Below are 24,403 nucleotides of genomic sequence, written 5' to 3' on the forward strand. Positions count from 1 at the left end.
GACTTGAAAAAATTCCGCATCCTATCTTTTTCTTTTTTCCCCCCCCCCCCCCCCCCCTAATTATTCAGCTTTTCTTCACAGGAGTCCTAGACCACAGCAATGTATATATATAATATACAGCACTCCCACACATCCACCAGAAAACCTTTTCCCTTCCACAGTGATACTCTTACGCCCTATTCATATCATATTTACTTAAAGTGATGTACAGAGTCTGAGACATTAGCTTTCTAACAAGGTGACATCTGTGCTTACATTGTGGTGCATACTTTAGGATACACAGTTCTTTACATTTTTAGTTATCCTATGTTTTACATTATGGTTTACATTATCAGTCTGTCATCTCCTATATGTTATAGTGTAATATTACATGTTTTATATCCATCCTTGTGTACTCTCAAGAAACTCCTCTCTTACCCCCCATTTACTTTGGTTCCACACATTTAACGTCCATTTTCCCTTCCACCTTGGTGTCCTCAGTGATAGCCAACCTCCGTTTCCTGAGGAGCCACTTCCAGAGATAGATGGAATAGTGTTCAGGTCCTAACTTACTCAACTGCCCCAATGCCCTGGGAGCCACCCTTTCTCTCGAGGGATACAGTTCCCTCTATTTGATGGCATTAGTCCTCCCCCAGGATGTGGGTCCACCCCCACTCTCACTACTTGGGTTTCTACCCCATGGTGTCACCCACTCTGGCAGAATGAGCATTTAGACATTCCCCAGGAGTCCATCCTGCATCAGACCCTCCCCTCCGAGCATTCTAAACAGGTAACCCTCTTTATTATATTTTGATATGATTTTCTCGGCATTTTACTCTCCACCAACACCTGACCCTCTCCTGGTTCGTATGCTACCCCTCCCTCCCCCCACTTTTGGGCAACGTTACCCATCCGTCCCTCCCCAGCCACACTCAAACCCGCAAAGCCCCAAGCAAAGGCAACCCCTTGCCCCCCTTTTATCTCTTCTTTGTGTTCATACTTACCACCATCTCGTCTTAAATTCAACCCCTGCAGACATCGGCTCATATCCTTCCTCCACCCTCCGATTTCCTGTAAGCCTATCGTTCAGTCTCTTGCTATCTAGGGCAGCTTGTTTATTTCATATCATTGAGGTCATGTAGTATTTGTCCTTCAATGTCTGGGTTGCTTCACTCAACATAAGGTTCTCAAGATTCATCCATGTTATCACATGTGTTTGTAGTGTGTTTGTTCTTACAGCCGAGTAGTATTCCATTGTGTGTATATACCGCATTTTATTGATCCACTCATCTGTTGATGGGCATTTGGGTTGATTCCAACTTTTGGCAATAGTGAACAATGCTGCTATGAACATTGGTGTACATATATCGGTTTGTGTTCTTGTTTTCAGTTCTGCTGGGTATATACCCAGCAGTGGTATTGCTGGGTCATATGGCAAATCTATGGCTAGTTTTTTGAGAAACCGCCATACTGTCCTCCAGAATGGTTGGATCCTTCTGCATTCCCACCAGCAGTGGATGAGTGTTCCCCTTCCTTCACATCCTCTCCAGCACTTGTATTCTTCTGTTTTTTTCATAGCTGCCAATCTTATGGGTGTAAGATGGTATCTCATTGTAGTTTTGATTTGCATTTCCCTGATAGCTAGAGATTTGGAACATTTTTTCATGTGCTTTCTTGCCATTTGTATTTCTTCTTCGGAGAAGTGTCTGTTTAAGTCTTTTTCCCATTTTTTAAATGGGTTGTTTATCTTTTTATTTTCAAGATATAGGAGTTCTTTATATATGCAAGTTATAAGTTTCTTATCAGATATATGGTTGCCAAATATTTTCTCCCACTGTGTGGGCTCCCTTTTTACTTTCTTGACAAACTCCTTTGAGGTGCAGAAGGCTTTAATTTTGAGGAAGTCCCATTTATCTATTAGTTCTTTTGCTGCTCGTGCTTTTGGTGAGATATTCATAAATCCATTTCCTATTACAAGGTCCTGTAGGTGTTTCCCTACACTGCTTTCTAAGGTTTTTATGGTCTTGGCTCTTATATTTAGGTCTTTGATCCATCTTGAGTTGATCTTTGTATAAGGTGTGAGATGGTAATCCTCTTTCATTCTTCTACATATGGCTATCCAGTTCTCCAGACACCATTTGTTGAATAGGCCACTCTCTCCCAGTTGAGAGGGTTTGGTGGCTTTATCGAATATTATGTGGTTGTATATGTGAGGTTCTATATCAGAGCTTTCAATTCGATTCCATTGGTCTATGTGTCTCTCCTTATGCCAATACCATGCTGTTTTCACCACCGTGGCTTTATAGTATGTTTTGAAGTCAGGTAGTGTGATTCCTCCAATTTCGTTTTTCTTTTTCAGTATGTCTTTGGCTATTCGGGGTCTCTTTCCTTTCCAAATAAATTTCATAGTTAGTTTTTCTAGTTCCTTAAAGAAGGCTGCATTGATTTTTATTGGGATTGCATTGAATGTGTAGATCAGTTTTGGTAGGATAGACATCTTAATAATGTTCAGTCTTCCTATCCATGAACAAGGAATAGTCTTCCATTTATTTAGGTCTTCTTTGATTTCCTTGAACAATCTTGTATAGTTTTCGGTGTATAAGTTCTTTACCTCTTTAGTTAAATTTATTCCTAAGTATTTGATTTTTTTATTTACTATTGTGAATGGTATTTGTTTCTTGATTTCCTCCTGATCTTGCTCATTATTGGTGTACAGAAATGCTACTGATTTTTGCGCATTGATCTTATAACCTGCGACTTTACTAAACTCATTTATGAGTTCTAGAATCTTCGTTGTAGATCTCTCAGGGTTTTCTATGTATAGGATCATGTCATCTGCAAATAATGAAATTTTGACTTCTTCCTTTCCAATTTGAATGCCTTTTATTTCTGGTTCTTGCCTCAGTGCTCAAGCAAGTACTTCTAAGACAATGTTAAATAGGAGCGGAGACAGTGGGCATCCTTGTCTTGTTCCTGAGTTTAGAGGGAAGGAGTCTAGGATTTCTCCATTGTAAACAATATTGGCTTTAGGTTTTTCATATATACTCTTTATCATGTTCAAAAAATTCCCTTGTATTCCAACCTTTTGGAGTGTTTTTATCAAGAAAGGGTGCTGTATTTTGTCAAATGCTTTTTCTGCATCAATAGATATAATCATGTGATTTTTTTCCTTCAATCTGTTTATATGGTGTATTACGTTGATTGATTTTCTTATGTTGAACCATCCTTGCATACCTGGGATGAATCCCACTTGGTCGTGGTGTATAATACGTTTAATGTGTTGTTGAATACGATTAGCAAGTATTTTGTTAAGTATTTTTGCGTCTAGGTTCATTAGAGAAATTGGTCTGTAATTTTCCTTTCTTGTGATGTCTTTGTTTGGCTTTGGTACTAGGGTAATGTTGGCATCATAGAAGGAGTTCGGTAACGTTCTTTCTGTTTCGATGTTTTGGAATAGTTTCAGCAGGATTGGTGTCAGTTCTTTCCGGAATGTTTTGTAGAATTCACCTGTGAAGCCATCTGGCCCTGGGCTCTTCTTAGTTGGGAGATTTTTAATAACTGATTCTATCTCTCTGCTTGTGATTGGTTTGTTAAGATCATCAATTTCTTCTTTTGTCAATATGGGCTGTTTATGTGTTTCTAGGAATTTGTCCATTTCCTCTAGATTGTCATTTTTGTTGGAATGTAGTTTTTCAAAATATCCTCTTATGATAGTCTTTATTTCTGTGGGGTCAGTGGTGATATCGCCTTTCTCATTTCTTATTTTGTGTATTTGCATCTTCTCTCTTTTTTTCTTTGTTAGTGTTGCTAAAGGTTTGTCAATTTTGTTAATCTTCTCAAAAAACCAGCTCTTGGTCTTGTTTATCTGTTCAAGTGCTTTCTTATTTTCTATTTCATTTAGTTCTGCTCTTATCTTTGTTATTTCCTTCCTTCTTCTTCCTGTTGGGTTGCTTTGTTGTTGTTTTTCTAATTCCTTCAAATGTGCAGTTAGTTCTTCAATTTTTGCTCTTTCTTCTTTTTTGATATATGAATTTATGGCTATAAACTTCCCTCTCAGTACTGCTTTTGCTGCATCCCATAAATTTTGGTATGTTGTGTTATCATTATCATTTGTTTCAAGGTAGTCATTGATTTCTTTTGAGATTTCCTCTTTGACCCCCTGTTTTTCTAAGAGTGTGCTGTTTAATTTCCAAATCGTGGTGTGAAATCTGGGCTTCTGTCCCTTGCAAATCTCCAGCTTGACTCCACTGTGGTCAGAGATAATGTTTTGTATGATTTCAATCTTTCTGAATTTGTTCAGCCTTTCTTTGTGGCCTAGCATATGATCTATCTTGGAGAATGATCCATGTGCGCTTGAGAAAAATGTATATCCTGCTGTGTTTGGGTGTAGCGATCTATATATGTCTATTAGATTGAGCTCCTCTAATAAACTATTCAGATGTTTTGTTTCTTTGGTGATTCTCTTTTGAGATGTTCTGTCCAGAGTTGATAGTGGTGTATTAAAATCCCCCACTATAATTGTAGATGTATCTATTCTTTCACTTAGTTTTTCCAGTGTTTGCCTGACGTATTTAGAGGCACCCTTGTTAGGGGCATAGATATTTATGATTGTTCGATCTTCTTGACAGATTTTCCCTTGGACTAAAATGTAGTATCCTTCTTTGTCTCTCACAATTGTTTCACATTTAAAGTCTATTTTGTCTGATATTAATATAGCTACTCCTGCCTTTTTTTGGTTATTGTTAGCTTGTATGATTGTTTTCCAGCCTTTCACTTTCAATCTCCATGCGTCTCTGGGTCTAAGATGTGTCTCTTGTAGACAGCATATGGATGGGTCATATTTCCTTATCCAATGTCCCAGTCTGAATCTTTTGATAGGTGAGTTTAATCCATTGACATTCAGTGTTATTACTATCAAGGAATTATTTGTGTTAGCCATACTTTGATTGGATTTGTGTTTGTCATATTTTGTTTGTATATTTTTTTTTGTCTTTTTTGTTGTTGTTGTTGGTCTTATACTCTCCTCCAACTTTGCCTTTCCTGTTTTTTCCTTTCTTCCTGCAGAACTCCCTTTAGAATTTCTTGAAGGGGAGGTTTCTTGTTGGTATACTCTTTCAGTTTCTGTTTGTCTGCGAATATTTTGAACTCTCCATCATATTTGAATGCTAGTTTAGCTGGATAAAGTATTCTTGGTTGGAAATTTCTTTCCTTTAGTACCTTGACTATATCATACCACTGTCTTCTTGCCTCCATGGTTTCAGAAGAGAAATCAGCACTTAATCTAATTGAGCTTCCCTTGTATGTGATGGTTTTCTTTTCTCTTGCTGCTTTTAGGATTTTCTCTTTGTCTTGAGCATTGGATAATTTGACAAGTATATGTCTTGGGGTGGGCCTGTTGGGGTTTATGACTTGTGGAGTGCGCTGTGCTTCTTGGATATGTACATCTGTCTCTTTCAGTATATTTGGGAAGTTTTCAGCCATTATTTCCTGCAACACTCTTTCTGACCCCTTTCCCTTCTCTTCACCTTCTGGAATGCCTATAATACGTATGTTTGAGCGTTTTGCATTGTCATTCAGGTCCCTAAATCCTAATTGGATTTTTTCTATCTTCTTATTGACCCCTTCTACTATCTGTTTGATTTCTGATGTACTGTCTTCCATATCACTAATTCTCTGCTCTGTCTCTTCTAGTCTGCTGATATTTGCTGCAAGTGTATTTTTGATTTCTTGAACTGTGGTGTTCATTCCCATCATATCTGTTATGTTTTTGTGTATGTCTGCAATTTCCCCTCCAAGTGATATCTTCATGTTGTTAACCTCTTTCATTACTGCATCAAATTTGTCGGTGATAAATGTTCTAAGATCTTTCATTGCTTGTGCCAAGTTTTGCTCCCCTTCGTGATTATTGGTTTGTTGATTGGATTCAGCCATGTTTTCCTGATTATTGGTTTGGTTTGTAGATTTTTGTTGCTTTCTGGTCATCTCTTTATTTTGACGAATTTAATCAGTTCCTTAGCTTCTTTGTCTGCTCTTGGAGGTTAATTAGTTGTTATTTTTGCATAGGTGTTATATCTTCTCTTTGTCAGATTTTTCTTCTTATTCTAGTTACTTGTTGTTGGTTAAGTTCACTTTAGAGGAAAGTATTAGTGTTGGGGAAAGGCAATTGTGTAAGCAAGGGAAAAGTGTAAAGTTGTATTGGTGATGTATGTTAACAAAGCAAGAATATGAGATCTGGAAGGATGGAGGTTAGATTCATGTAGATTGTATAGAGTTATAGCTGTAGGTAGAGTACCTTTTATGAAGTAGATGACTGAATTTGGGAGGAATTTGGTATGAACTACAAAGCTATTGTTTTCATGAGAGAGGGAGAAAGAAAGGAGAGGTAATAGTTTCAAGAGTGGATAATAGACAGAAAACAGAACAAAGGTATTAGAAATTAAGAGTTAGACACTTTGTGGATCAAAGAACGGGAGGTTGGGGGTGGAATATAGGAGAGACAGTAGATGATAGTGGATATCAAGATGCAGGGGAAGGGGGATAGTGTAGGTAGCCTAAATCAGTTCACACAGAAATGAGGCAGTGGAGGATCGGAAAACCCAGCAAATGTGAGGTGTTCCCTGTAGCACCTATTGTATACTTGAATTAAAATAAAAATAAGTGGAAGATGAGGGACAAGAGGGAAAGAGAAAACCAAAAAAAAAAAACTAATTATAATAAAGAAAAAAGAAAGACAAGAAGAAAGGAAGAAAGAAAAAGAGGATGGGCAAACGGTGGGGAACGGATAGGGAGAAGAGAGATACAGGTATACACGTGTCACAATTGCAACACTATCTAAAACAACAACTTGCCCCCGCTTTGCCCTAAAACCCCCCGTCTGTTGCCCAAATGGGTCTGCAAGCACCTCCCTTCCCACAAACCCCCAATAGGCCGCCCAGGGCCCACGAACTCCCCAGTACTGCAGATGCTCCAAAAAAAAAATAAATAAATAAAATAAAATAAAGTAAAATAAATTAAAAAAAAAAAAAAAAAAGAACAGAAACCCCTCCGCAGGCCCGGCTCCGCCCACCGCGGAGGCTTGGACCGGCTCTGCCCGGCTCCTTACGCCACCTGGGCCTGGCCTGGCTCCGCCCGGCTCCACTCACTACAGCGGCCCAGCCGGCTCCCGCGTCCACCTCCCGCCACCGCGGCCTGAATCGGCCCCGCCCGGCTCCGTACCCGCCGGGGCCCGGCCCGCACACCACCGCGGCCCGGCTCGGCCCTGCTCGGCCCCGCCCGGCCCCGCCCGGCCCCGCTCGCCGCCGGCGCAGCCCGGCCCAGCTCCGGCGTCCGCCGCTGCGGCCCGACCTGGCTCAGCCCCACCGAGCGGGGCTAGATGCCTCGTTTCCGCCTACCCAAGGAGGGAATCCTCTACAGGTAGCTGGGATCTCCGTGTATCTTTCACAGACGAATCCTCTCTGTTACCTTCCCTCCAAATCGATGTCCAGACACCTCCAGACCAGCAAAAATCCCGAAACAATCCGGTCCCAAAGAGTCTCTAACGCCGCCCAGCCGATTCCCTGCAGAAGACCCTAACAGGGATGTTCACTCAGCCGCCATCTTGCCCCTCCTCTCTTTTTTATATTATTTTAATGAGAGAAATCATAAGTTTATAGGAAAACCATGAAGGACATAGAATTTCTACATACCCCCTTTATGCAGTTTTACCTATTATTAACACTTTATGTTAGTGTGGAATATTTGTTAATAATCGATGAAAGAATATTATTATTGTAATATTAACTATATTCCATTAGTTTACATTGTTTTACTGTTTGTGTTATACAGTCCTATGGTTAACTAAAAATTTTATTCTAGTAATATATATATACTACCTATAATTTCCCTTTTAAAACCTTATTCAAATATATAATTCATTGGTGTTAATTACACTCACAATGTTGCACTACCATTATCACCATCCATTACCAAAACTTTTCCAAATATCACAAACAGAAATTTTGTACAAGTTAAGCGTTAACACCTTATTCAGTCTCCCATCCTGGCCCCTGATAAACTGTATTCAAATTTTTGGCTCTACATACTTGCTTATTCTAATTATTTCTTATCAATGGGGTCATACAATATTTTTCCTTTTGAGTCTGGGTTATTTCACTTAATATGATATCTTCAAAATTCATTCATGTTGCCATGTGTCAGAATTTCATTCTTTTCTAGGGCTGAGTTATATTACATTATATGTGCAGGACACATTTTTTTAATCCATTTATTTGTTCATGGACCCTGGATTGCTTCCATCTTCTGGCAACTGTGAATAAGGCCACTAAGAATAAGGGCATGCAAATACCTGTTCTAGTCTCTGTGTAGCAGTTTGATATTATTCATGAATTCCAAAAAAAGATATTGATTATGTTTGTAAACTAGTCTGTTCCTCTGGGCATGATACCCTTTGATTGTATTAAATTCAAAGGTTTTGCATTTGATTAAATCAAGATTAGGGTTTTGATTTGACCTCACCCATAGGCGTGACTCAGGGTTGAATCCCCATCTTCTTGGTGGATTGAAAGAAACAGACACTCACTCAAGAAGACACATAGAAGAAGATATGGAAGAGGAGAGAACTTGATCATTTTGGTCCTGCCATGTGATAGAAAGGAGAAAGTTCAAACAACTAAAGCCTTGGGAAGAGAGACAAGCCCTATGCCAGCCTATAGCTGAGATCAGAAGAAGTTAGGCCCATGAAGCCTTAAGAGGAAGAAGGAAGGAGAGATCAGGTAAAGGTCATCTACCATCTTGCCGCAACATGTGGCAACAGACTTTGGTAAGGAAGTAATCTTGAGTTGGACTCTTTAGGGCCTTGTAACTGTTAGAATTACCCCAAATAAATACCTTCATAAAAACCAACAGATTTATGGTACTTTGTGTAAACACCCCTTTGGCTGACTAATACACCTTCAATTCTTTTGGATATACCTAATAGTGGGATTGTGAGGTTATTTGGTAATTCTATACTTAACTTTCTCCGGAATCACCAAACTATATTCCGCAGTGCTCCACCACTTTATGGGTTCAACAACAAAGAATGAGTGTTTCTTTTTCTCCGCATCCTCAGCAACACTTGTTATTTTTCATTTTTTAAACAATAGCAATTCTATTGGGTGAAATTATATCTCATTGTGGTTTTGATTTGCATTTCCCTAATCGTAGATGATGTTGAACATCTTCTCATGTGCATTGTGACTATTGAGCTATCATCTTTGGAAAAATGTCTATTCAAGACTTTTGTCCAGTTTTAAATTGGGTTATTTGACTCTTTGTTGTTGAGTTATAGGATATCTTTATATATTCTGGATATTAAAGTCTTATCAGATATGTAGTTTTCAAATATTTTCTTCATTCAGTAAGTTGTCTTTTTATTTTCACTTGGAATTCCTTTGCTGCACAAAAGTTTTTAATTTTGATGAAGTTCAACTTATCATTTTTTCTTTTGTTGCTTGTGCTTTGGATGTGAAGTGTAAGAAATCCGTGTCTAACTCAAGGTGCAGAAGATCCTTCCCTATGCTTTCTTCTAGGAGTTTTATGGTTTTCATTCTCATGTTTATGAGTTTGATCCTTTTTAAGTTACTTTTCACATATTATCTGAATTAGGGATCCTCCTTCATTCTTTTGCTTATGGATATCAAGTTTTCCAAGCACCATTTGTTGGAGATTATTTTCTCCCCATTCACTGGACTAAGAACACTTGACAAAAAGCAATTGGCCATAACTGTGAAGTTTTTTCTGAACTCTCAATCCATTCCATTGGTATAAATGTCTGTCCTTGTGCCAGTATCATGATGATTTAGTTAATGAAGCTTTGCAATAACTTTTAAAATTGGGACGTGTTAGCCCTCCAGATTCCTTCTTTTTCAAGACGGTGTTACTACACAGGGTCTCTTACTCATGCATATAAACTTGATTGGATTTTCCATTTCTACAGAAAGGCTGCTGAAACTTTCATATGGATTGTATTAAATTTGTAAATCACTTTGGGTAGAATTGACATCTTAATAATACTTTGTCTTCCAATTCATGATTATGAGATGTCCTTCAGTTTTTTTATGTTTTCTTTGATTTCTTTTAGCAATGTTGTACAGTTTTCCATGTACAAGTCCTTCACATCCCTGGTTAAACTTATTCACAGATTTGATTCCTTTAGTTGCTATAGCAAACAGGATTTTTTCTTTACTTTTTCAGATTGTTCAGCACTCATTTTTATGTGTTGATCTTGTATCTCAATACTTTGTTCTATTGTTTATTAGCTTTAGTGGATTTGTTGTGAATTTTTCAGGATTTTCTATAAATAGGATCATGTTACCTGTAAATAAGGAAACTTATTTCTTCTGCTCCAATTTGGATGCTTTTATTTCTTTTTCTTGCCAAATTGCTCTGGCTAAAACATCCAGTAAAATATTCAATAACAGTGATGACAGCAGGCATCCTTGTCTTGTCCTTGATCTTAGAAGGAAAGCTTACAGTTATTCACCATTGAGTATGGTGTTACTTGTGGGTTTTTTGTTTTGTTTTTTTTTTACAAGAGTTTTATTATGTTGAAGAAGTTTCCATCTCTTTCTAGTTTCCTAACTGCTTTTTATCAAGAACGGGGTCTGGATTTTGTCAAATGCCTTTTCTGCATCAATTGAGATGATCATGTGTTTTTTTTTCTTTGTTCTTTTAATGTATATTACATTAACTGATTTTCTTATGTTGAATCACCTTTGCATAATTGGGACATAGCCTACTTGATCAAGGTGCATAATTCTTTTAATGTGTGGTTGGATTTGGTTTTCTAGTAATTTGTTAAGGAAATTTATATCTAAATTTCTAGGGGATATTAGTCTGTAATTTTCTTGTGGTCCTTTATTTGGCTTTGATATGAGGGTGATGTTGGCCTCATAGAATGAGTTAGAGAATATTCCCACCTCTTCAATTTTTTGGAAGAGTTTGAGCAAGGTTTGGTAAAATTCACCAGTGAAGTCACTGGAATTTTCTTAATCGTGAGGTTTGGATAACTAATTGCTTGTTATTGATCTGTTGAAGTGTTCTATTCTTCTTGAGTCAGTGTAGGTAGTTTGTCTGGAAATTTGTCTGTTTCATCTAATTATCTAATTTGGGAGGGAAAATTGTTCATAGTATCCTTTTGTAATTCTTCTTATTTACATGGGGTCGGTCTTAATGTCTGCTTGCTCATTTCTGATTTTAGTTATATGTATCTTCTCTTTTTCTTCTTTGTTACTCTCACTAAAGATTTTTTCATTTTATTGATCTTTTCAAAGTATTAATTTCTGGTTTCATTGATTGTATTTTTTGCCTCTCATTTAAGTGATCTCTGTCTAATACTTGTTATCTCCTTCCTTCTGTTTGCTTTGGGTTCAGTTTGCTCTTCTCTTTCCACATCCTCCAGTTTGAATTTGATCTCTGATTTGAGATCTTTCTTCTTTTTTAATGCAAGCATTTAGTGAAGTGTCCCTCTCATCACTGTCTTTGTTGCATTGAACATAGGGAAGTGTTGGATTCCTCTAGGTTCTTGGCTAGGTTGCATAAATGAATTTAAGAAAATGTCAGTTGAGTTAGGCCAGTAAAATGAAATGGGAGGGAAAAGGACTTGGCCCAGTGGTTAGGGCGTCCGTCTACCACATGGGAGGTCCGAGGTTCAAACCCGGGGCCTCCTTGACCCGTGTGGAGCTGGCACATGCACAGTGCTGATGCCTGCAAGGAGTGCCGTGCCATGGAGGGGGGTCCCTGCATAGGGAGGCCCCACACACAAGGAGTGCGCCCCGTAAGGAGAGCCGCCCAGCGCGAAAGAAAGTGAAGCCTGCCCAGGAATGGTGCCGCCCACACTTCCCATGCCGCTGATGCCAACAGAAGCAGACAAAGAAACAAGACGCAGCAAATAGACACAGAGAACAGACAGCCAGGGGAGGGGGGGGAATTAAATAAATAAAAATAAATCTTAAAAAAACAAAATGAAATGGGAAATGAAGGAAAAAACAGAACTTGCTGAGAAATGGGAGAGAAAGATGGAAATACACACCAAGATTTGGTGTGGGCACATCTAGGCAGAAAGAGTGAGCTCTGCCTTGTGTGGTTAACTTTTAAACTGTTAATTATTCTTCCCCCTTACTAATGCCAAGGGGATGGACCCCAGTTGTTATTGGTTACCCCACTAACAGTGGGGGCCAATGGTGAGACCTGTTTGGAATATCCGGGGCCAAGGGGAGGTCCCAGAAAAAGTAACTGGAACCTCAAGATTAAACTCAAGATCTCAATAAGGTGTTGTCTGTCAGCCATGTTGCCTGCTGGGTATCTTGTGGCTCATCTTCTCATTTCCCTGGCTAGCCTGCCTCAAGTCCACCCCTCAGAGAGCTCATGCTCTTTTTCTTAAAGGGGTGCTGAGGGGCAATGATCATTCTTCTGTAGTTACTTCCTGCTGATTAGGGCAGTATACCCTGTCTGACAGGGCATAAATCTATCTGACTATTCTATTGAGGTTAAGGAAAGATGGGTCCAACCCTGTGGTTGGAAGTGGCTGAAATACCTGTGTGACTAATATCTTGTTTTGGAATGTATTGATTCTGGAAGAAATAAACTTAGAATTTTGAAGATATACAGCCCCACTAAAAGGATAAAGAAGATAGTGGTAAGTGGGTCCCCAAAGGGGGTCAGCTATGACATACTGGACCACGAAAGTGAAAAAGACTTGGTGCCCTCAGAGTCTGCATCCTCCCAAAGTTGGTGGGCTTTATTTTGCAGGTTTTGAACACTGTTTAGGACTATTTCGAGTGATTTACATAGAAACAGCAGCTTTCCTTGAGGAATAGGCATGTCCTCTCCACCCTGTGTTGCTGTTAGCATGTTTAGGGTTCTGCAATTTTTCAGTACCATAGCAGCAAGAAAGTTCATTTGCTGTCTTAGAGCTTCTAAGGCATAGCTAATATCTGCTATGCTGTTAGTTAGCTCTAGGCAGAGATTGTAATAGATAACGAGGTTTGCTATAAACTGCCAATCCCAGTTTTCCATGGTGGTGGTTATGTTTAAGACAGCTAAGAGGGGGATGAGGACAGGCTTTGCCCCTTTAGTTATTGTATAGAGAGAAACTACAGGAAATGAAAACAGACATGATTTCTTAAGGGTGTCTGATTTGCCTAGCAATAGGTGTTTGAGCTAGAGTTATAGGGAACAGCTGGCTTTGACACAGACAATACTTAGCTTTGTCTCTTGAAGAGGTATTTCAGGTCATCCAATGACCGGCATGCCAACATTCCATCAGGTACTTCTGGTAAGGTGGCACTTCCTGGAGATAAGAACACCCAGCTGGCAATTCCTTTAACTTTAACAGCTGCTGGAATGATCAGAACCACAGAGTAAGGTCCCTTCCCTTTTGGTTTTAATTAAGAGCGAGTCTTGTTCTCCTACTGGGTTTTGCTCAGAACCTGGTTTCCAAGTCCTGGGTGAGGAAAGGTTACCCATAGACCATCTTGAGGAACTAAGCTAAAGTAGGTCTTAGCCACTGTATTAGTCAGGGTTCTCTAGGGAAACAGAACCAACAAGAAATATCAGTCAATAGTAAGAGATTTTAAAAGAGTCTCTTACATAACCGTGAGGATGCACAAGTCCAGGTTCTGCAGGCGGGCTGCAACCAGGGGCTCCAATGAAAGTCCATTGAATGTCCTTGATGAGTTTTAGAGATGTTGGCTATCCAAAGATGAGCTAGGAAATTCTCACTCAATGCTGGAATCACTTCCCCTTTTGCGGCGGCTTGCTCGGTCGGTAGAGGTGGGGTCTGGCTGCGGACGAGGGGTCAGTCCAGCTCTGGACGAGGGGTCGGTCCCGCTTGGGACGAAGGGTCGGTCCCACTTGGGACGAGGGGTCGGTCCGGCAGCAGACGAGGGATCGGTCTCACAGGGGTTGCGCGGTTTGGTTGATGGGGTCACCCGGCGAAGCCGGCGATGAAGGGGTCGCCCGGAGAAGCAGGCGACGAGCTGGGGACAAGGGAGGCCAGGCCCTTGTCGGGGGCTCTCAGGACTGGAGGGCGCACGGCAGAAGAACTACCGCGGAGACAAGGTAAACATGCAAGTCCACTTTACTGAGGGAGAGGCAACAGTTTTATAGGGGCTGGGGAAGGCTGATTGGTCAAAGCCACACCCTGTTCTGATTGGTTGCCAGCGAAAGGTCAGTGGGCGGTACTGGACGGGGGAGGGGTGGTGGTTAGGGATTGGCTGTCGCTGTTGCTGGGGGAAGGGGCAGGGTTTAGGGATTGGTGGCTGCTGTTGCTGGGGTGGAGGGCAGACTTGAGTTTCCCGCCCACGCCTGGCTGTTGCTGCTGTCGGGGGAGGGGAAAAGGGCAGACTGGATTTTTCCGCCCACGCCTGGCTGTTGCTGCTGTCGGGGGAGGGGAAAAGGGCAGACTGGAATTTTCCGCCCTGCGCCTGGCTGTTGCTGCTGTCGGGGGAGGGGAAAAGGGCAGACTGGAATTTTCCGCCCTGCGCCTGCGCAGGGAGAAGGAAGAAGAAGGGTGCCGCCCCACAAGGCATTGGGTGGTGCCATCTGGGAAGAGGGGCAGCCGCGGAAGCATGGCTGCCGAGAAGGGGAGACCCGAGGGCACTCTGCGCCTATGCCGAGTTCCCTTCAGAGGTGGCGGTGGGCCCGACCAACCACCCTATTATGGGGGCAGCAGCTTGGCCTACCGTGGCTGCTCCCCTCACCAGGCCAGCAAACCACACTTCAGCCCGAGGGGTGACCGCACCTTTTAAGGCATTCAGCTGATTGGATAAAGCATCACTCATTGCTGATGGCAATCTCCCTGATTTATGTAATTGTAATCAGCTATCTATGATTTACCACTGCAGTAAAGTCAATGGTGACTAAAGTCCATAAATGCCCTTGTATTTCATTTAGCCCAGTGCTTGCTTGACCAAACAACTGGACACAATTACCTGGCTGAGTTGACACATTAGCCTAACCATCACAGCCACCTTGTTTCCTGTTTCCCTCCTGGTGGGAAAATGCTTAGCCCTGGCAGGATGGCACGCGGTTTGGCAGTCCTCCCCAAGGTATGAGTGGAACAGGTTCTAGAATAAAGGCCAGGAGGGAGAACTGGGTTAAGCACCACATTTAAGTACTTAAAAAATAAAGTTTACCAGGACTTTTTTTTCTTTCCCCTTCCCGCTCCCCGCATTGTCTGCTCTCTGTGTCCATTTGCTGCATGTTCTTCTTTGTCCACTTCTGTTGTTGTCAGTGGCATGGGAATCTGTGTTTCTTTTTGTTATGTCATCTTGTTGTGTCACTTCTCTGTGTGTGCAGCACCATTCCTGGTCAGGCTGCACTTTCTTTCACTCTGGGCAGCTCTCCTTATGGGCGCACTCCTTGTGCATGGGGCTCCCTTATGTGGGGCACCCCTATGTGGCAGGGCTCTCCTTGTGTGCATCAGCACTGCGCATGGGACAGCTCCACACAGGTCAAGGAGGCCCGGGGTTTGAACCGTGGACCTCCTATGTGGTAGACAGATGCCTTATCCACTGGGCCAAGTCCGCTTCCCTACCGGGACTTTTAACATGTTCAATATCCCTCTTCATAGGTTTAAGACAAAAAAGATATCATCATAACCATCAGGCATATAGCTACAGTACTTAATACTAACCAACACAAAAATTTCTCTTTGAGCTGTGACTAATAGATCTAAATTCCATGTTTGCAATAATATACATGTTATCTCTCCATGGGAGCAGGCCATAATGACAATTGTGTTTAAGTTCTACTTATATCACCCTGGTAGTCACTGCTTCACTTGGTATCCCCTTCACACAGCCAGCCTGCTATAGCACCACTGACCCTAGAGAAGCTAGGAAGGTGGGCTCCAGTATTTCACTGGCCTGGTACATAGTGCCTTTTGGCACTAGGAAACAGTGTCAGCCTGGAGGCAATATCCATTGTATGTTTGGCCGTATTGAGTCATCACTGGCTGCTGCAGGAGTTTGAAACTGCATCATACTCTCCATCCACTTCAGGAGCATGACCAGAGATGTAGTAGATACCTTTATTGTTTTAGGGGTCAGTGACCAACTTAGCCAATAAATCACAGGGAGAGGCAAAATGCAATGTATTGAAGGCCTGGTTTGAATATATAAGAGAATTTGACAATACTGAAATCTATCTCTTTTGATTTTGTATACTTTATAAACACTTCCAATGCCGTTTATGATGTATTAAATGAACTTAACTATTTTAGTACTTTGCTTTTTACTTCTACACTTTTATGAGGATAACATTAATTATCTATTTATTTTTTTAAAAGATTTATTTATTTATTTAATTTCCCCCCCTCCCCTGGTTGTCTGTTCTTGGTGTCTATTTGCTGCGTCTTGTTTCTTTGTCCGCTTCTGTTGTCGTCAGCGGCACAGGAAGTGTGGGCGGCGCCATTCCTGGGCAAGCTGCTCTTTCTTTTCACACTGGGCGGCTCTCCTCGCAGGCGCACTCCTTGCACGTGGGGCTCCCCCATGCAGGGGACACCCTTGCGTGGCACGGCACTCCTTGCGCGCATCAGCGCTGCGCATGGCCAGCTCCACACGGGTCAAGGAGGCCCGGGGTTTGAACCGCGGACCTCCCATGTGGTAGACGGACGCCCTAACCACTGGGCCAAAGTCCGTTTCCCAGGATAACATTAATTAACAGGTATTTTACTTTAGCAGTACAGGAGAAACTACTTTCTCAATCATTTTATGAGAGCTGAAGATTCCCCATGGAATCAAGATTGTTTTTCCTTAACACCACTATAACATGCAGATTGAGGTGGCCCCTGACAGGTTTCCTTGTTATGAAGTTACTTTCTGTTATTAGTACCAGTTAGGTTCTATTAAATGGCATCCTGGAATTAGCCATTTAAATGTTTCAATTTAGAAGATGCTTTTACAAACTTCTTATAGTTGACCACCTAGACTAATTACCTTACATTAAAATAAACTTATTAAATTATAGTTAGCAACCAATGAAATTTATTCATTTGAGAGGGCAGATCTACATTTCCCTCTTCAGATTAATTTCATTAAACATAAACTTACAACTTTAATCATCTTAAAGATTTAATACATGTAATATTAATTTATTTAATTGGTATCCTATATAAACCTAAGGGAATAACATCCAAGCTAAATAAATTGAAACCATCATAGTTTATACAGAGATTGTTCTTTTTTCCCCTTCTTTACAGGAGGCTAAAAACTCTTCTTTAATAAAATTCAAAATTGTGAATAATCTTAAAAGCATACTGACTGTTAGGTTCTGAAATATATTGCAAATGTTAATTTGTTTCAATTATTATTTAGAGAAGATCTTTCCATAGCTTTCAAGGATTTTTCCTTTACTTATTGAAATTTGATAATAGAATTATTAACCACCCTTATTTTAAGGCTGGTAAAAGGTTTAAATTGGGAATTACAGGACAAACTATAATTCTTAATTCCCAGCCTAGAAGAGTTTTACTCTGTCACATTTGGTCCATCCCTCAGAGCTCTTGTAAAGAGAAGGTCCTGGGAGCTGGGTAGGTCAAAGAGCTCAGGGAAATCTTTTTCCCTTTCCCAATAGCTCCTGTATTCAGATTTCAATATGATCTTTCAACCCTGCTTAGCCTAATTTGGGCTCTAGGAATATTCATTCACATATATAACTGCATATTTATTTTTTAACATTTTGAATATACCTCTTATAAGAATTTGTATTTGTTAATTTGATATTACCATCCTGATGTATGAAGATATACACTGAGCAAATAGGCAGACACAAATAGAGAATTAGACACAAAAACATAACTTACTAAAGTTACTTAAAACTTTCGTTCTTTCACAAAATGAATTTAACTGTAAAATAACATTTAAAAGATTTTTTGAAGGCTATCTCTAATTAATCTAATTTGTACTATTACCATGCAGTTTTGTACAAGAATTTAATCCTTTAATGATTGGCTTATAACCAAAATGTCCCCAATGTGTTAAAATACAGTTTATGACATTTTCCTTTACTTCAGAGCTTTGCTTATTTCCCATTTTGACTTTGGCAGACCTTAAATGAGCAAGACTAATTCCAGTATACCTCACTGAGGTCATTCAGACCTCAGGGAAACTGGTTTCTCTCAGGAATTGCTGTTTTTAGGAATCCTAACACTCACAGCAGGTGGCCCACCTCCCCAGTCCTTGTAGATAACAGGACTCCAGTGGCTGCTGGACTGGAAGAGTGGGCATTTAACCTCAAGGGTCGAGAAGTCCAAAAGGCAGCAATTTAGCTCATACTTGGAGCCAAGAGAGAAAGCAGGGTTATTGGCACCAGGGGAAGGACAGGAAAAAGCGGTGTTTTAAGTTTGCTTTCTCCTGAGCCATAGGGTGCAGAAGTGGTCATGAAACAACCAACCATAAGCAAAAGTAAGGGGTGAGGTTATGTTGTGGAATTTAAGAGAAGTTCAATTATTCGAGTATAGAGAGGCCAGGACTCAGGAATGATTTTGAGAAGGAAAAATGGTTTATTGACGGCCGGCCGGACTCGGGAGCTTTCTGTTTGAATCCCGAGCCCCGAACAAGATTTTCAAACGTCTTTTATACAGAGAGGAAAGGCCAAATGGTCCCTTTGTTTCAGTTCTCAATAGGCTTCAATTAGCATATATCTTCCACATCTTAGGTAAGCTTTTAGCATGGACTCCAGACATTTTAGATAAGCCTTTAGCATATTTGGTTTTTGCATTTCCCTTAAATACTTAAAGTTTATAGCCCCCGCATTGTTAAACATTTCCTGGGACTGGAGCCCTGCCAGTCCCCAAGGGCAGGACTGCAGCCTCTTATCTTTCCACACTCACAAGTCAAACAGCTTAGTTATTTCTGAAGAGACAAAGAGCCTTCCACCCATAGCCCACATCAGTTAGACCTGAAGTAACCATAAAAAAGGGCAAACCGTTTATAGTTACCATCACAATATTTGAAGTTTAAGAGCTAAATGAAGCTAGTTACAAAATAACCATAATCAAAGGTAAGTTTAGTTTAAGATTACCCTTACAATAGCTAAAGTCTAGGTTACATCCACCCAGTTATAGTAATTTCAATTACTCTCCTTCTGCTGTTTTATAATATAAAGGCATCTATATAATGATCTTAACTCTTTGTTACAGTTTCTAATACATTTCTACTTAAAAACTGTTTGAGCATTTCCATTCATTAAGCAACTAAAACACTTATTAGTAACAATTTTGCTGTTTTTCTGCTTTTTCTGCAGTCGAATTAATTTGACTTCTGATTTCTTTATATCTCAAATTTAATTGCAAGGTGGTATTGACATTTAAAGTTTCACTCTCTTTTTTAGGGTTACCTTTCATCATTATCCAAGTTGTAACAGGTGAACCCCAAATCTGGTTAACAAGTTCTTAGGTACGAGCAGAATAACAAAGTTAAAGCAAGGAGAGATTAGAACAGAAGAGAGGACTTTATAGGCTTAGCTTAGTTTAGGGAAAGACTTGACTTTGGAATCACTTGGATGCAAAGCTCTCAGTGTCTGTCTATGGCAGAAACTTTGTGCAGGAGCCTCCAGCCTCATTCCCCAGGAAAATTGCAGGGCAGCTTCTAGGTATGGAGCAAAGGGGTCTAGAGAAGCCCTGCCCCTGATGAGACAGGACTGGGATGCTCTGGGGCCTGTAGCCATTTAGTCACTTCCCACCAAGGGGTAAACCCTTGCAAGCCCTTTGTGCTGGAAGGATAGGAATGCTACAAGGAAATAAGCAGGGAGCTAGGAAAGTCAGGAACCTTTTAATCATAATTGATTGCACATGAGGAAGTTCCTTATTCTACAGGGAAGAGGTTTAGTAATTAGAGTGCACTTCCTCATCCTTTAAGGCAGGGGCTATTAACACCTTGTTAAAAAGCCCTGCTTTTGTTATAGACCAGTGATGTCCACCAGACTCAGACTTTGAATAGGGTTCCAATTGAGAGCTTTATTAGCTGCACGGCAACTGCTTTATCCTACACAGAGGAGAGAACAGCCCCGAGTTTAAGGGAAGAGGTGTTTTTATAGCCTTTCAGGAGGGGGGGGGGGGAGGGTTCCTAGCAAGCAAGCAGGCACAGAAGTGGAACACTGCGGTTAGCTGAAGATAGCCTATCTATTTTTTTCTTTTTGACAAACCCCTCCTTGTGAGCAGTCCCATGTTATTTATTGGCACTCTCCTTGGAGGTCGCCCTGAGTTATTTATTGGCACTCTCCTTGGAGGGCGCCCTGAGCTATTTACACTCTTTTTAGATGCAGCCCTAAGTTGTTTACACTTTTCTTATGAGCAGTCCTAAGTTACTTATTTATCTGAAGGCACTTGCAATTCCTATTTCCTAATGTAGTCCTATTCCTATTTTCCCAATGTGGCCTTACCCTTACACTTTAATGAGACATGACCACGTGGTCTCTGTCCTCAGATCCATCTGTCCTCTCCTCTCTAACACAGGTTCAACTGGAATTCAGGATCCCATACAGAGCCCACTATCAGTCATACTGCAGCCATCAGTGTGGCAGGAAAAGATTGGACTAGCCAATTAGTCCCAAAAATAAGAGCTTCCCATTATTCTAGGGGAGATTTAAATGTGTTCATCAGTCTGGGGATGTACAATCATTAGACCTGGTTGAACAGATTGCTTAATGAGCCAGCATCCTGGAAATCAGGGAGCCCTACTCACTGTCCCAAATTCTGGGCATTAGGATTTTGTCTCTGGGTGTCCCAGAGTCTTAGAGGTCTTGGGGGCCTCTGGGTCCAGTTCCCAGACCTTAACCCCCAAGCCAGACTTTCCCACTAGGCAAGCATCAGGCTAGGAAACTTTAAACACTTTTGTCTACTTTGCAGTAGTCTTAGGAGCTGGTTGAGTGACCTCACCTGATAACCTCTCCCAGGGCCTGAGTTCTTCAGTTAAACCCAACACTAAAAGCCCATAAAAGAACTAGAGACTAATTGTCTTGTGACTTGCTGGCAAACACCCCTTAGGGACTGTCCTCCACCCCCAGACAATCTCCAGACCTCTCTAGGAAGGAGAGGGAGAAAAGCCTGAGGGCACTACTGAGGGTGGGACTCATGCCTTGCTAATAAATGCATATTCAGTTTCTAAGGCATTCTAAAGCATCTCACAGACCCAAAATGAGGACAGCAGTGGTTAGAAGATCAAAGATACTTTTAATTAAAAGGAGTTGACTAGCAATCTAAGGAAACAATACACCAGTGATAGCCATTCTGAACTTAGAGAGAGTCTGGTAAACTCCCAGCAGACTCCTACTTGATTTAGGCCACGTGTCCAGTCAGATCTCAAGGGCAGTTTCGCCCACCACCCAGAACTTCCTTGGATCTACACAGCATGGAGACTAGCCCCTACCACCTCTGGAGAGGAAGCCAGAAATCTGGGCAGAGAGAGTTTATGTCCTTCGTGAGCTTATCCAGCAAACCCCCTAGCCATTAACCTCTTTAAAACGGCAGAACCAAAGGAGGGCTCAGACAGACCTTAAAACTCACCAGTCTCCCACGGGGGTCAGGAAACACCACTCACTTATCTTTCTCCTGGCTGGCTCACCAGATGAAGATGGGGAAGTGTTGGATTCCTCTAGGTTCTTGGCTATGTTGCATAAATGAATTTAAGAACACACCAGTTGAGTCAGGCCAGGAAAAAGAATTTATTTGGGAAATGGAGGAATGAACAGAACTTGCTGAGAAATGGAGAGAAAGATGGAAATACACACCAAGATCTGATGTAGACTCCTCTAGGCAGAGAGAGTGAGCTCTGCCTTGTGTGGTTACCTTTTAAACTGTTAATTATTCTTCCCCCTTGCTAAATGCTAAGAGGAGGGATCCCAGTTGTTATTGGTTACTCCATCAATAGTGGGGGCCAATAGTGAGGCTTATTTGGAATAACTGGGGTCAAGGGGAGGCCCTGGAAGGAGAAACTGGGACCTCAAGATTAAACTCAAGGTCTTAGTGAGATGTTGTCTGTTGGCCATGTTGCCTGTCAGCCATATTGTGGCTCATCTTCTTGTTTCCCTGGCTAACCTACCTCAGCATCTTATACATTTTAGTATGTTGTCTTGTCCTTTTCCTATGCCTTATGCTGTTTCCTAATTTCCCTGTACTTTCATCTTTGACCCATTGTTTGTTTAATTTCCACACATATATAAATTTTCCAGTTCTACCTCTGTTATTGATTTCTAGCTTTGTTCCCTTGTGGTAGAAGACGACACACTAAATGATTTAAATATTTTAAAATTTATTGTGACTTGTTCTGTGAGCTGACATATGATTTATCCTGGGGAATGTCCAATGGGTGCTACAGAAGAAAATGTGTTCTGTTGCTGTTGGTTGAAGTGTTCTGTACATGCCTATTAGTTCTGGTTGGTTTATAATATCATTCAAGTATCCCATTTCTGTATTGATTTTTCTGTCTAGTTGCTCTATCCATTATTGAAAGTGGTGGAGTTTCCTAAAAATTTATAGAACCTTTTAATTCCCCCTTCAAATCTGTCAATATTTACTTTATATACTTGAGGGTTCTGCCATTAGGAATATATATATGTCTTCTTGCTGAATTGAATCCTTTATCAGTATATAGTGACTTTCTTTGTCCCTTGTAAAAGTTTTTTACTTAAATCTTATTTTACCTCATATTAGTACTGGTACCCCAGATCTCTTTTGGTTACTTTCCGCATGGTGGAATCATACTTTATATATAAGGTGAGTTTCTTGTAAACAACATGTAGTTGGTTCAAGGCTTTTTATTCATTCTGCTAATCTCTGCCTTTTGAATGAACAGTTTAATCCATTTTCATTTAAAACAATTATTTATAATGTAGGATTTTCTTCTGCCATTTTACTAGCTGGTCTTTGTAAGTCTTATACCATTTTGTCCCTCAATTTTTCTATTAATGCCTACTTTCATTTTTATTTGATATTTTGTAGTGTACCAGTTTTAGTCCCTTCTTATTTTTTTATTTTTTTATTATTATTTTTTTTTAAATGTTGCTTTATAAAATTATTTTTTTTTTATTTTTATTTTTTTTAATTTTTTTATTTTTTATTGACTTTGTAATAATATTACATTAAAAATATATATGTGAGGTCCCATTCAACCCCACCCCCCCACCCCCCCTCTCCCCCCCCCCCCAATAACACTCGTTCCCATCATCATGACACATCCACTGGACTTGGTAAGTACATCTCTGGGCACCTCTGCACCTCATATACATTGGTTCACATCATGGCCCATACTCTCCTCTATTCCATCATGTAGGCCCCGTGAGGATTTACAATGTCTGGTGATTACCTCTGAAGCACCATCCAGGGCAGCTCCATGTCCCGAAGACGCCTCCACCTCTCATCTCTTCCTGCCTTTCCCCATACCCTTTGTCCATTATGTCCACTTTTCCCAATCCAATGCCACCTCTTCTATGTGGACACTGGATTGGTTGTGTCCATTGCACCTTTATGTCAAGAGGAGGCTCAGATTCCACCTGGATGCTGGATGCAATCCTCCCATTTTCAGTTGTAATCACTCTAGGCTCCATGGTGTGGTGGTTGTCCTTCTTCACCTCCATCTTAGCTGAGTGTGGTAAGTCCAATAAATCAGATTGTAGGTGCTGGAGTCTGTTGAGGCTCAGGATCTGGCTATCACATTGTCAGTCCAGAGATTCAAATCCCCTAAATATATCTTAAACCCCAACATTAACTGCACCTCCAGCACATTAGCATGAAAGTCTTATGAAGGGAGATCCCATCTGAGTCCAGATTCATCACACATAAACACCATTTCCAAAGAGGGGCCATCTGCCCTGGTAGTTAACCCCATCGGCCATGACCATAACTCCCATGGGTCTCTTTAGCCCTCAAAGGAACCAATATCTGGGGGTTGTATCTGCTTTATCTGTCTCTCTGACTCTGCTCAGTTGTGCATGAGGGCAAACCTTCTGCCAGCCTCCAGACTCTTTTTTAGAAACTCGTAGCCATATAAACTCATTTCTCCTTTCCATTTCCCCCTTACTTTAGGTCAAACAGCATTTTAAAGTCATGGTATTTTATGTAGACATGGACCTTCTGCTGATCCGCATTGAACCTTCCGTATAAGGTCATTTTCCAGTTGCATCATCAGTTGGTAGTTGATAGTGGTCCCTCGTTGCCAGGGAGGCCCATCCCCGGGTGTCATGTCCCACGCTGGGGGGAAGGCATTGCATTTACATGCTGAGTTTGGCTTCGAGACTGGCCACATTTGAGTAACATGAAGGCTGACAGAAGGAAATTCCCAGGCACAAAGTTGCTCTAGGCCTTGTTCTTATTTTAGGTTTATCAGCTCACAAGTATAGTCATTAGCATCAGGGGCTCACTGTTGAACCCTCACTCCCTCCCGGT

This window comes from Dasypus novemcinctus, chromosome 13 (assembly GCF_030445035.2).
Source record: "Dasypus novemcinctus isolate mDasNov1 chromosome 13, mDasNov1.1.hap2, whole genome shotgun sequence".
Classification (NCBI taxonomy): domain Eukaryota; kingdom Metazoa; phylum Chordata; class Mammalia; order Cingulata; family Dasypodidae; genus Dasypus; species Dasypus novemcinctus.